The sequence below is a fragment of the Hipposideros armiger genome, unplaced genomic scaffold, assembly GCF_001890085.2.
Source record: "Hipposideros armiger isolate ML-2016 unplaced genomic scaffold, ASM189008v1 scaffold_670, whole genome shotgun sequence".
NCBI classification, from domain to species: domain Eukaryota; kingdom Metazoa; phylum Chordata; class Mammalia; order Chiroptera; family Hipposideridae; genus Hipposideros; species Hipposideros armiger.
In genome coordinates, this window is record NW_017732020.1 from 118463 (window position 1) to 133128 (window position 14666).

Consider the following 14666-nt stretch of genomic DNA (forward strand, 5'->3'; position numbering starts at 1 on the left):
AGCCAGAGAAACGGGGCCTCAGTAATTATAACCTCAAAGGACTGAATTCTGCTGACTACTTAAACTATCTAAAAAGAGAACCCCAAATTCCAGCTGACAATGCTTCATGGCCAGCACCTTGATTCAGCCTTGGGAGCAGAGAACTCGAGTAATCCCTTCATCTCCAGCCTCCTGATTCTAGAAACTGAGGTAATAAGTCTGTGTTGTTTTAAGCCACTAGGTTCATAGTAATTTGTTAAATTATAGCAAAAAAGGACTACAAAAATCAAGAGCAGAAGCACTAGAAACCCCCTCTCTGAAACATCTTGTTAGGAATAATTATTAGCTAGAATTAGTTAGAATTATATATTAATCATAAATATATATATGTATTTATACATATATTTATATACACACATATATATATATATATATATATATTTATAATTACTACAGTGACACATTCACTGAAAAACAGTCAAATGATACAGAAGATGCATAATTAAAAAAACAAATGTACTTTGAAATAGCTCATTTCTCTTCCTATTCTCTCTCACCAATATTTCCCAGAAAATGGTTGTTAATCACTGCCTACTGTTTTTATTACTCTAACATTATTTTCAAAAAACACATCAGTGGCACAATTGTATATATACTGTTTAACTCATTTTGTTTTCTAAACAATTAGCTGGATTCCTTCATCTCTGTTCATCTAGAGAATGACATTCTTTTTAACAGTTGATTATTGTATGAAAATGCTGCTTCTCACTATGTGCGTAATATACATGAGGTCCCACTGAGGTCCCAGCTGAGCCTCTCTCAAGAAATAAGATTTGGATGATTTGAAGCATGCAGCCTTTTTAAAAAAACCAAAAACTGTAAAAATTCCAGCACTGGCTCCATAATCTCATACACTGTTGTTACTCTGCATTTCCTTTCCTTTAATCCACACTCTACGCTTTCATAAAGGTACAATAATTTTCAGTTTCACCCCAGATAATGTAGTAATCCCTTACCACCAGTGAAAACATATGACTTTACAATTGCAAACTTGGTTTCATGGATGCTTAATTGTCTATAAAATAGTCAGAAGTCGCACAGAAAAGAATTCTGTATAATAAATTAGCTTGCAGGCTACAATAGTCATATTAATTTTGGAAGATGTAAAACTGTGGTGTGTGTGTGTGTGTGTGTGTGTGTGTGTGTAGGTTGGATTATGAAGGACTTGGAGAGGTAAGAAGCAGGGACAGAGCCTTATATAAAGAGGAGAGACTAAATCAATAAAACAAGTTGATATGAACTCTACCAGCTCTTTCTTATTATTTATTTATTTATTTATTTATTTATTTATTTATTTATTTATTTACTTATTTTATCTGCCAAAAATGTTAGTGCAGGAATGGTGGCTTTAAAATGAATACTGTGGTAAACATTTCATGCCATGACAAAGGTGATTCATAACTAGTAATCAAACGAGAAAATATTTTGAAAATACCCACCTGATACCAGATCAGTTTAGGTCAACTACTCAGTTTTGTATAGAATACCCTTTCAAACCTATGAATGGGTCAAATGGTGGACTGCAGAAGTCAACTATCGGTACTTATGTTACTTCTCCCAGGTGATGTATGCAAACAAAGCAAAGTGAGGTCCTGCAGAACATTCTGTTGCTCTGAAGACAATTAGGCAGGTTAGAGTCTAGTTCCCTTGGTTATAATCCCAGCACGGACACCAATAGTGTAATGTAATTTTGGGAAAGTTATTCATACCTTCACTCAGCTCCAATTTATCATCAGTAAATTGGGGATAATAATAGTACCTATCACACCAAGATTTTGTGAGAGCTAAATGAGATGCTATTTAGGTCAAGCACTCAGTGAAAAATGTTAATTACTATTGTTTTTCTAGTGTTAAGGTGGGTTTAGGTACAGCAAGGATACTTCTATCTTCCAATATATACTTAATGTAAACTTTATATGGCCATGCTTCCCTAAACAATAGTACCTCTTTCTTAATCATTCAAAAATTTTCTCCCTCTCCTCGGTCCTGTATATGAATGCTTTCCAGATCTGAAAAAATGAATAAGAAATTTAACCACACTGAATCCTTCCATATTACATTGCCAGATATTTTTGCTTTCAGTCACTGTTTATTAACTGACTAGATTACAAAAATACCCATGGTAGATATGCGTATCTTCTTCATTCTTCTAATAAGCCCATTGACCTGTCTTCCCTGTTGCCGCATCTCTACTTTCTACAAAGTGGGTGGTGTTTTTCTTCATTCCACCTCATGGAGAAGAGAATTTGAAGGGCCACAGGAAGTCATTGGCTTCTTTCAAGCATTTTCCAATAGTATAAATCACATGAATCTGATCTCCCATGCATGATGCCATATTTACCAAGAGATTGAGTAATCAATGTGTTATCTGTCAAGGCAATTTGCTTTATGTTGATTTTGCCATAACCACGCTTCTGATCAATTGATTTACTGACTTCAAGTTTGGGTACCCCCATGCAGTATGTGGTTCCACAATCCTCAGCATGTTAACTGAAGCCTTGCTGAGCTTAACAAAGGTTCCATTGAAGATCTGGTGAAGGCGAAGAAGCTGCAGCATCTTTCAGGCCTTTGGGTTCACACCATTGATGTCTTTGATCCTAATGACAAATGGCAGTTTGGGTTCCGCAATATCCAGAAGTTGCTAGCTTTTCTTGCCATCCATATTCGAATCTCAGTTCTGTCATCTGCCTATTTGCTTCTTGATAGTGCTTAGCTTTTTCATAGATACGAGTAAACTTCCTCCTTGCTTTCAAAGCATGTTTTGGGAAAACTTCTTTCTCAGGCATTTGATGTTTAGCTCTGAGAAATTCCTTCACTTTTCTTAAGTGTTTCTGGCAAAGCAGGAAACATCTTCTTTATTTGCACTCTCCATGGTTCCAGACAGAAAAGAGCTGCTATTTCTATTTGGACTTGAAACCAATTTTATTGTTTCTCTGAGGGACGCTTCAGCGTTCTCAGTGTGGGACCTGTCAATAAAAAATAGCTCAGATGAAGTTGAATACATGGTATTAAACTCTTCACAACTGTACAGTACAATAGTCTTTGTATTGTAATTAGAATAAAATTTGGATAGAGGCTTAGGGTAATAGTGGTATAACAGATAGTCCAAAGATAAAAATTCTATATTCTGAATCCACAATCCAAATAATCAACTAGATAAATTACCTTCATAGACATTTGCATTTCTGCAAGGTTTGGATCTAGCTACTACATCATATTTTTTAAAAGAAAGAAAAAAATTTATATTATAATTAGCTTACCTCTAAGAATGGAAGAATAGGCTCCATGTAGTAGTTACAAGTAGGAATTGTAATATTTGCTCTTGCTAATATAGAATAGGCTGTTAGAAATCATGTAGCACTATAGAGGTGCTCGTCACAAAGGTGACATATCACAGAAAAGTGACCTTCCCTAGAAATAAGTTTGGGAAAGTGACAAGTGCCTAAATATGTAAAAACCTATAGTCAACTTTCTAACAGCCTAAAATTAAAATAAATGTATCATTAGGATTAATAAAATTTAGTATTAGACACTGAAAATAGAATGTATATTTCTGAGAAAATAAATCATGTTTTGTTAGAAGCTAGTAAGGCAGCCTTTACCTTGCATGGTCCCAAGATATACAAATTTCATTTATCAGACTTTAGTGAAATAACACCAATCCCCCAACAATATGGTTCCTATTTCAGTTAACAAGGTGTATTAACTATGAATATTTGCCGAAAGTACAAACCTAGCTCTTCAGTTTGCAATTCACTAAATAATGGATGCATAGTATGATTAGTGACCTACCACAACACTTCTTTCAAAGTCTACCAGTGGTTGGTCACTGCACATCTGTTAATTCACACACAGACAGCAAAGCACATAGTTGTGAAGCCTTTTTGTTTCCCAGTGATAAACTGTGACGTTTTCCAAAAACAGGAAAAAGATAGAGGAAATTAGCCATCAATGATGAAAGTGCAGCAAAGAAATAAGGTAATAAAGCTGAAAGTAAAATTTAAATCAAGTATAAATAGATACAAAAGAAAAAACTGATATTGGGAGTGTTGAACTGCCTCTTCTCAACATAATCTAGGTTTACAGCCAGATGAATTTAGTGAAGGCAAACTTTTTGACATAAATGAGGAAAATGGCTGTGACAAAAAAAAAAAGGAAAGAAAGAGAAAAATGAAGAGATCACAGAGGAAGTGACACTGACAAAAAATTTCACATTAAAAGTTATTTCACAATGTTGGGCTCACAGAGTATAAAACATTTGAAGCTGGTCCAAACAAAGAAAGGACTATGACACTCTGCCAAAGTGTAGAGATGTAACACATTCTGTATCATCAGCTACATGAAACAAAGACAAGCACTGTCAAACTATTTTTGGTAATTTTTTTTTTTTTTTACAAATAAACACTTTAATTCTCAACATGTCTAGTGCTTTAAATTACAGTGTGATAAATAAATGTTATTTTTTTCTTTATATATTTAAAGTTTTTAATGTTTTGACAATTTTTTAAAGATCATAGAACAAATGAAGTTTTTCCATTGGTTATTAAAGTCACTCTGCACAGTCATTCTCATAGTTTTTTTGTGTTTTTGTTTGTTTGTTTTTGTTGTTGTTTTTAGCTACTTGATTATGACGTGACTCACTGTGTGTCTATGTGCCGGAGAGATAGATTATCTTTTCTGGATTTTGTTGAGTCTCTTGAATCTAGAAGTTTAAAATTTTCATCAAATTCAGAAAAATTCCATCATAATTTCTTCAAATATTTCCATCTACATGAATATCTTTCTCTTTTATAATAATTCTGATACTTCAGTTGCTCCTATAGTTATACTACTTTTTCTGTCCCATGAATCACTGAGGTTGTGCTCATTTTTTTCAGCACTTATGTTTCAATCTGAGCAACTTTTATGGTACTATTTCTAAAACTCATTGATTTGGTGAGAATTTTTTAGATCATAATATGCTGTTATACTATTGAGTTAGGTTTTCATTTCTCATATTGCTTTTTACATTATTGGGATTTCCTTTTGATTCTTTATTGTTGTTCTAATAGTAAACCTGAGATCTCTTATTTTCACCTTCATTATATTGAGGTTTTCTTTTAACTCTTCAAAGCTATGTCTAATAGCCTTTAAAATGATTTTTTTTGCTAAGTCCATTATTTTATTGTTTGTAGTCTATATTTATTGGTTTATTTTTATCCCTGGTAATGGGTCACTTTCTCCTGCTTTACTGTATGTTCAGTAAAATGTTATCTATTGTATGTGGGTCATTATGAATGCTTCCTTCTTGAGAGCCTGGATTTTGTTTTCTTTAATTAATACAGTATTTTGTTTTGTTGCACATACATTTGCTTTACTGGAGGACCACCTTCATTTTTTTGACCCTTTAGCTTTGTTAAGATGGTTCTAGAGTAGTCTCTATTTTGGCATTGGATGAGACTTACCAAAATGTGACCTTTCTAGGTTGTCTTCTGAATGCCTGGGGTTTTCAATGAGGTTTCTTTGGCCTGATAGGTCAGAACTCTTTTTTTTGTTTTGTTTTTTGGACTTTATAAGTTTCAGTATCTGTTTAGCTAACAGAGACCTAGTAGCTATTTTTTCCCCAATAGATGTGTTTTACCAGGCCTTGCAGAGTCTCACCCTTTTGAAAGTACACCTTAGTTTTTGGCAAAAGAAAACTCAAGAGTACCAGCATGAACATTCTTGAGTTCTTTCTCAGCATAGGCCCTATCACTGAAGTCTACTGCCCTCATTCCCACCACCTCTGTGACTCTGAACCCCAAGTTCTATTTCCTGAGCTCAGTGAAATCTCCATGCACTGATTGGCCCTCACTTCTTTCACAGCAATCAAAAAAATACATCCAGGGTGGCACCTGGTACAATTGGGAACTTAACTCTCATTACTCCCATCTCTCAAGGGCAACAGTCTGGATGTACAACATTCAAAGAATCATTCCATATAATTCTTACATTCACTTTTAAACTTGTTTTCAGGGAAGAACTAGCCCAGTACAAGTTATTCCATGATGGCCAAAGATGACAGTTCCTGTTTTGAAATCTATAATATCCTAATATGCATATCAAACTTTCATCATACTCCATCTTCCTTTGACATATTAACCAGCTCTGCTACCATCCTCCTTTCACATTGAACAAGTTTGTAAGTTACCATCTGCTTAGCACAGCACTCGCTAGGGAAAGTGAGTTTTATGTTGTTTCTCCAAGTTTTTCAAACTGGTTTGCTTGGTGTTATATTCACTTTGTTCAGAATGTTCAACTATTGTTATGTATCTCTTAGAGATACTTTTTTTTAATGAATACTTTGACTTCTAAAATACTTTAGAGATACACACACACACACACACACACACACACACACAGCATGTAAATCCTTTGTAGATGCTTTATAGCCTACAGAGAAAAATATTAAACATTTAAATCTTCAGATTATAATAATCTGGAAGATATTTAAGGATTTTTTCAACCCAATTTATATACATAAATATATATAATATATAAGTACATATAATAGTATATGTATAAATACAGAATATTTACATATATGTATGTATATATACACATACACATACATATATACTCATATTTGCCGTTATATATATGCATATATATCCACATATAAATACATATGCTATTTACTTTAAAACATTGAATGAAAATTGGAAAATATTGAATTCTATTTTAAGAGGAAGATACAATCAAAAGAATAATAGAAATGTAATTTTCTTTTTGTTCAAGCTCAATGAAAGTAATGCGACTACTATTTGAGCTATGCTGTATCTAAAGCTTCTAGAGCAGCAGTTCTCAGCCTGTAGTTCGCGACCTCTTTGGGGGTCAAACGACCCTTTCACAGGGGTCACCGGTTACTCGCATGTGGATGTATCTGCATGTGGGCCTGGAGACGGATAGAGGAGCGATGTCTTGGTTCCTAAGACCATCGAAAATATGTGTTTTCCGATGGTCTTAGGTGACCCCTGTGAAAGGTTGAGGTCTGCTGTTCTAGAGCATAGAAAAACAAATTATAGGTGTGGGAATAAGACAATACTTTGAGACAAATAGAAGCAGAGCAAAATAGATTAGATAATCCCGAGTTTGAAAAACAGATGCCTTTAGTAGTACTTTTCCTGAATGGTAAACCCCTACCAAAAGTTGCAATATAATATCAAAATCTGATTCGCCATATGTTAAAACATTCTAAAAAAGATATATTAATAAACAGTCTAGCACAGCTAATACATCCCTACTGCTTTTGACAGCAGAAATATTTTAGAACTAGTATGAAATTTTCCTTTATGAGTATCTTAGAAGTTGTTCAGCTATCAGCTACTTTACATGACATGATCAGACTGAACCCTCCTTTATAAGGTCTTGGTGATAGGGTCAAGGACGTAGGTGTCTACAAGGACAGAGGGCAGTGCAGTCATGTGCTGCTTCACGACAGGGATACATTCTGAGAATGCATCGTTAGGCAATTTTATCATTGTGGGAACATCATGGAGTGCACTTATACAAACCTAGATGGTATAGCCCACTACACACCTAGGCTATATGGTGTAGCCCGTTGATCCTAGGCTACAGGCCTGTATGGCATATTACTGTACAAAACAACACGAGATTAAATCAGGCACAAGAGAAAAGGGTGAAATTAAGAAATGTAAACCCGAAATATATGGGCTGCTGCAAGCATAACATGGCATACAGTTGTACAGCAAATGTTTTTTTATAAGTATAAAGAGTACACTCTAAAATAACAAAATTATAGTAAATACATAAACCAGTAACATAGTTGTTTATTATCATTATCAAGCATTATGTACTGTACATAATTGTATGTGCTATACTTTATATGACTGGCAGGACAGTGGTTTATTTACACAAACATCACCACAAACATGTGACTAATGCGTTGGGCTATAACCATTATAATGGCTGCCATGTCACCAGGCCATAGAAATTTTTCAGCTCCATTATAATCTTCTGGGACCACCCTCATATATGCTGTTCATCCTTGAATAAAACCTCCTTATGTGGCACATGGCTGTGCTGGTGAAGTCTTTCACACCAAACTTACAAGTATTACCTCGCTATCGTAAATCACCCTCAATCAAAGTTTGCATTTTTACTGGAAACTATTGGAAATGAGATTCATAACAAAATCTTATTAAAATGTCAGTACTCTGACAGTTTTTTGTAGCACTGTGGTCAAGTTTCTATAGGAGATGGTGGTCAACATGTAATTACTTTAAGAAATTGCTTTTGTACAAACATACTTTCTAGAAAACTGTTGAGGAGTGAGTGGGGGTGTGATTTCACTGAGTTGTTACTGTATTACAGCAGAGAATTTGAAATAGTAACAGAATTGCCTCAATTATATTTAATCTGTTTTATTTGGTAGTATAGTTGGATCTATAATTCTTCATTTTTTATTTACAAATGCCCATCTAAAATAAAAGCCCAAAATGTAAATTTTAGAAACTTTTTAATCAACCTAAAAATTACAGGCACATTTTAGAAGTTAAAAGACTTACTTAAACCCAAGTGAAACTACACAGAGCATGACATGATTTGAAATTATTAAAAAATAATTTAATACATTTCAGAATTATCAATAAAACTAAGATTTGTGAATAAAAGCCATCATAAATATTCATCATACTGTTAAATAGGCAAGGCAATGATTTTTCAAAATTAAGCACAATTTCCTAACTTTTCATTTTTTGAACAATAGATATTATAATAAAGATAACAGAAAAAATGAAAAGCATATGGCTCTCCATGATATGCACATGTATGTGTAATACATGCAGATATATACATGCTTAGACACGTACTCATGATAGCTGAACGTTTGCAGAGGTGCAGTGTTAGTGCTCATATTTATATTGTCTCTGTTGACTCAACACTGTGGAAGCTGAATATTTCATACTTACGGAAATACCTAATGCAAAATGCACACTTCTGTGTTATTAATGAGTGTGTAAAAGAAAGAACTGGAAAATGTAAAACATCTCCATAAAGAATGCAGGGGCAGGTGGTTTATTTGTCCATGAAATAAATCTTTAATTAGTGCCCTGGAATATAGTTTTACAAAACAATATTTGTTCCATCTTTCCTACCACTAGAAGAAAACATAGTAAACAGATCTGACTGTATCTCTCTAAAAAATTATTTCCTTATATACTGATATAACTGTACATTAAGAAAATATTCAGATATATCCCAGCCAAAAAAAATCTGACACACATACTTATCATAATACTCTTGTTACTGAACATGCATTTCAGGCTGCTTTTTCCTAAAATTTGAGAAACAGGGGGCCAAGATAAGGGTAGAAAATACCATCATGTCTTGAATGTCACATCACAGTTGAGAACAGAACATGGAGAGAATTACAAAGAGAGAAACTGAAGGTGGAGGAGACACAAAGTTATGGGTTAAGAATTTTAAACAAGGTAGATGTACCTTATAGAGAGTGAAGTGATTTGGTATTTTTGAAATGCGATAGCCAATATAGATTATGTTCAACAAAAGAAGTGTATTTGAAAAGGTCAGAAAGACCTAGTTGTGAGTAATCTAGGAGCAGGGGAGGCAGAGTGCAGGAGGCCCAGTGCTGCCAGCAGTTGTGGGAATAAGAGCGGGATCTATTTGTGAGTTAGACATGGAAACAGGAGTTCCAAGATAGGTCTTCAGTTTTGATCTGGGCTTGCAGGAAGATTGTCAGGTAGCCACAACTGTTGAGTAGTAGAGATGTGAGAATGAAGTCAGACAATCAGAGAAGTGATTCCTATTGGCATGGAACTCAAAACTCTCAGATTCAGTGTTCAACCACTGATTTTGACTGCAGGTCCTTCAGCAGCTCTGAGGTGAGTCACAAGCAATGTGTTACTGATAGTTTCTGTAGTTTTTCTTTTTCTATCAATGAAAATACTTCTAAGCTTATTGATATAAAAATATCAATCTTTCTTATTCTAATATGCTTTCTGGAATGGGAGAAATAGGATTGAAGTTGGTTACAGCTACCGGAAATACTCATGGCAAGTGACACAGAAGTGAAACACATCTGAGGTGTTAAGATGAAGCAGAAAAGAAAGTCCACAATGCTTTGGTTTAAAGAGCAGAAGTAAGAAGCGAAAGGAGTTAACATCTGGTAAACAATTGTTGTTGCAAGTAATCAACAGGTTTTATTTTTTAAATTCAACACTTTATGAACCAGGTGCTATGATATGTAAGTAAATGACTTATTCTCTGCTCCAAGGAGTTTATGATCTATCAGAGAGCTAGGAGTCCAAGTATGTGAGACTTGCTTTTCGATGCAGACCCAGGTTCTGACAGTATTCAAGAGATACTGCACAACTAAGAGACTTGCTGTTTCCTGGGGATGAAATATGAAAAGCAAGTAGTTTGGATTCTGATGATAAAAAGAAACAAAGTACAGCCAGAATGTTCAGCCAATTCACTGCTCTGAAGGTGTAGCTATAAAGGTGGGCAGAAACATGGCTGCATGTCCCTGGACATATAGCCTGAAACATTTTAGTTTCCTCAGCCTTCACATGGAAGTATTATTATTTTTTTTTTTACCTTGTAATCTGAGGACAAGAGATAGGCCAGCAAAATTTCTAGTTTTTCCTAGAGCCAAGCACTTCACTATGTGAATATATACTTTAATACAAATGTGTTATAAGATGAAGAGTACACAGATCAAGAAGTGGCACCTATGTCCAACATTATAAAGGCATTGATTTTTAACCCCGTGAGAAGCCCAAGTAAGAAGTTTGTATAGCAGGTCAGTTATTGGCTTATTTGGGGACCTTCTTAATTCATTCTATCTGGTTCCATTTACTCTATTAATTAATGCAGCCTCTCCTTCTCCTATATTTCCCTATTATCATTGCTTCCCAATTGGTTGCGACCTTCCCCTAAGATAAGCTCTTCAAAATGGAACTAGAAATATAAATGTTAGTTTGATCTATACACAGTAAAATTCTCCTTCCTATAGTCATCCATTAATTCTATTTAACTTTATTATTATCTTGAGGATAATCTTTCTGATTGTTGCCCCTATAATAACAAATAAATATTTGAATAGATAGCAATAATGGCATTGTTTAAGTGAAATCTGACAGATATTTCAATAATATAAAATTAAACTATATAAAAATGCAAATGATCTATTTAAAATATTATTTGGAAGGCTATGTGCTAGGCATCCCCTGCTAAATTTAGTCAGTGTTTTTCCTTGTGTATGGTTTCTAGTAGGAAACCCAGCTTTGAAATAATACATTAGTTTTATGTAATTTGAAAGAAAATGCTTTGCTGTGTTTTGATAAATTTCCAATAGCATACATCCTTCAATTCTAGCTACTATTGAAGTTTTTGAAGGGGATATTAACCAGGTGAGTCCCCTAAAACTATGATTTTATAAATAACTACTAAAAATGGATAATTCAACAGCAGAAGGCAACTAACTCATAGTGGGAGAAGAGAGAGTTTGAATTTAAATTGCTTTCTAAATTTCTCATTATTTTTGAGTGTTAACTTTAGTTTGTTAAAGAAAAATTCAAGGAAAGATAAAAATACAATAAAGAATTCCTTTCACTAGAAAAACACTTCTCCTAATTTGGAGTTTTAGAACTAGAAAGAACAACTTACTTATTGTACTATGGAATGAATTGTAGCTCAGAAAGTTAAATGACATGCTCCTGATTATACATATTTTAATGGCTTTAGAAAGATTAAAACCAGAGATTTTCCTACTTTTAGTTTCATAGTCTTTCTAATATTTACCTTGATGACTTAAACAACAAAGCGATTTTATATAGGATGAAAGCACAGACCCCTCACTATTGGCCAAAATTTTAAAAACAGTGATTCTATAGAAATTGCTTATATAAATTTAAATTTTGTTGGCAATAAGATTATATGAACAAGTTATTTTTTCAGAATTTGATAAAGTTTTTATTTTATTATTTATGATGTAAAGCTATAAAATTTTATAATAATTTTATACCTAAATATCAAAGAAAGAAATTTAGACTGTCAGCATAACCACATAGATAAATAGTAAAATGTATAAATGGGTTATTTTATTCGATGAGCGTATAACTATCTCTCTTTCTATCCATCTATCCTAGTAATTTATAGTTCTTTAATGTGGGAGAAATAGATTTGTATCCATCATTAATTCATCACTAGCAGTTCACATAGGCTAGTGTATATTTGCTAGAGGTAACCTTGTGGTCTCCTACCAAAGAGGATTATAAGGGCTGTAATGTTCTTATAAGTTTTTTAAGCATGCCTTTTTTCTCACAAGTTCAGGGTGCTTTATCGATATTAGCTCATTAATCTTCACAGCATCCTTGCGAAGAAGACAACAGGTATTATCACTGCTCTGCACATGTACAACAAATAATAGAAAGGTCAGCTGCCTTGTCTTGGGCTTACAGTGAGGCAGTCGTGAAGCAAGCACATCTATACACAGAGAGCACATGTGCATACGCTCAGCTAAATACCCCTGCGCTAAGCTTCCCCAAAATCTTTGATAAGAATCATGGGGGGCTCTTTTAAAATATATATTCCTCTTCAACAAACACAGTGCAAGGAACAAAAGAGAGATGGGGAGGAAACCCATAGGTTAAAAGACTTAACAAGGATATAAATCAAGTGAATTATATAATCTTTGTTTGAATTGTGATTCAGGCAATCAGTAAAAAGTACATGATATTTAGTAATTATTGGTGGATATTTAGGTGTGGTATTGTTATTATGGTTATGTTACAAGAAGAGTCTTATCTATGAGACACATTTTGAAATACAAATGGATGAGCTGATATGATGTCTAGGATTTGCTCCCAAACCATACAGGGTGGGGGAGAATATGATGTACAGAACATTATCTTGTTTCATCATGACTTGAAAATCAAAGCATGGTAGCTTATTATGCTAACCGTTATATCTTTTGTATGTTTAATTTTTATTATAAAAAGGTTTATTTTTAAGTTTCTAAAAAGGGGAAACATCTTTCCCTGATAAAATTCTGGAGTAGTAGGGTTATTACGGGGCCTAAGAATCATTATTTTTCACAAGGCCCCAGGTGATTCTTTTTTTTTTTTTTTTTTTAATTGGGGAATTGCAGAAGGGGACCAGCCAAGTTGTTGTTCTTCAGTCTTCATTGTGGAGGGCACCAGTCACCATCTGGCTGCCTGACGGCAGCTTGTGGCCTCTAAGCTCAAGGTGTTGTGTTCAATTTTATTTGCGCGTGGGCATAGCCACCATCCCATGTGAGTGTCGAACCAGCAGCCTTGTTGTTAAGACCGCATGCTCTATCCTCTCAGCCATCCGGTTGGCAGCTCAGCTCAAGGTGCTGTGTTGAGTCTCAGTTGTGGGCAGGCATAGCCCACCATCGAACAGGCAGTCTTGTTGTTAGGAGCACGTGCTCTCACCAGCTGAGCCATTGTGCCACCTGTTGGCAGCTCAGTGGGAGCTCAGCTCTGGCGCAGCATCACTGGCCCACATGGGAATTGAACCGGCGGCCCTGTTGCTCAGAGCTCTCACTCTTAAGCTAACTCTTAACCAACTGAACCACTGGGCCGGCCCACCCAGGTGATTCTTATGATGAGAAAATTCCTAGAAATACTGATCCTGGTGATCCATTCTCAAACTCCAAAGAGACTGACATAAAAAACTAAATAGTTTAGCATCTGTAATTTATTTAATGTAATTTTTATGTGCAGAGCTTAAAGTAATACCCTATTACTGGGCACGAGGTACAAAATACTTTTTAAAGTTTTCTTTCAAAAGCAAAAGACTGATTCATTATTTTAAAAATAACAAACATAATAAATTATCTTAGTAAAAACCTACTCTTGAGTTTAGTGGCCTGCACAGATCTAGCAGTAGATTTTACTGAAAATTAAAGGAGTAAAGTTCATTTTTGACTGAAAAGTTTTCTACATCAGATCAAGATAGTTCCGCTCTGACATAGAGTACTGCCAAAATATATCCTATTAGACAAGAAAACAAGCTGTTACAGGATCTTGAATAAAGTTTTAATAATGACTTAAGGAATAGAAAAATAATTAGAAGGCCTATCTTTGCCTTTTCAAAAAACTCTATAACGATTTATGCAAATCTGACATCAGTAATGAGAAAAAAATGTTTCTTTGGAAAAGAACCAGTCACTCATGTTTGCAAAATAGCAACACTATCATATCGCTCATTGAATGCAGTTTAATTTAGTTTTCCATGAACTAATGGCATTAAACTGACATTAACACATTGAATTATCATTTAACTGTTGCTCATTTAGTTGGTGGCAAAACTAGGTTGCAGGGGGAATAATTGGAAGACAATGATCTAGAGATGATGCTTTTTTTTTTAATTCTAGGATTATTAGAGAAAACTTTCAAAACAATTTTATCATCGAATTTCCTCAGTACATTTTATGATGAAATATTTGTATTTTAAGATTTTTACTATCTGTTTTTGAATGGGATCCAAGTTTAAAATCTGTAGATATGTCATATTTGATTAGCAAAACTGACTATTAAATCTTATTAAAATTATGTTATTAATAAGGGTCTAGTATAGACCAGGAGTCAACATCTACTAGT

At 34.2% G+C, this 14666-nt stretch overlaps 1 pseudogene; it reads right to left on the reverse strand.

Annotated features, from left to right (window-relative positions):
• Window positions 1–2139: 2139 nt before the first annotated feature.
• On the reverse strand, window positions 2140–2889 carry LOC109372869 (60S ribosomal protein L7 pseudogene; annotated as a pseudogene).
• Between the last annotated feature and the right edge of the window lie 11777 nt (window positions 2890–14666).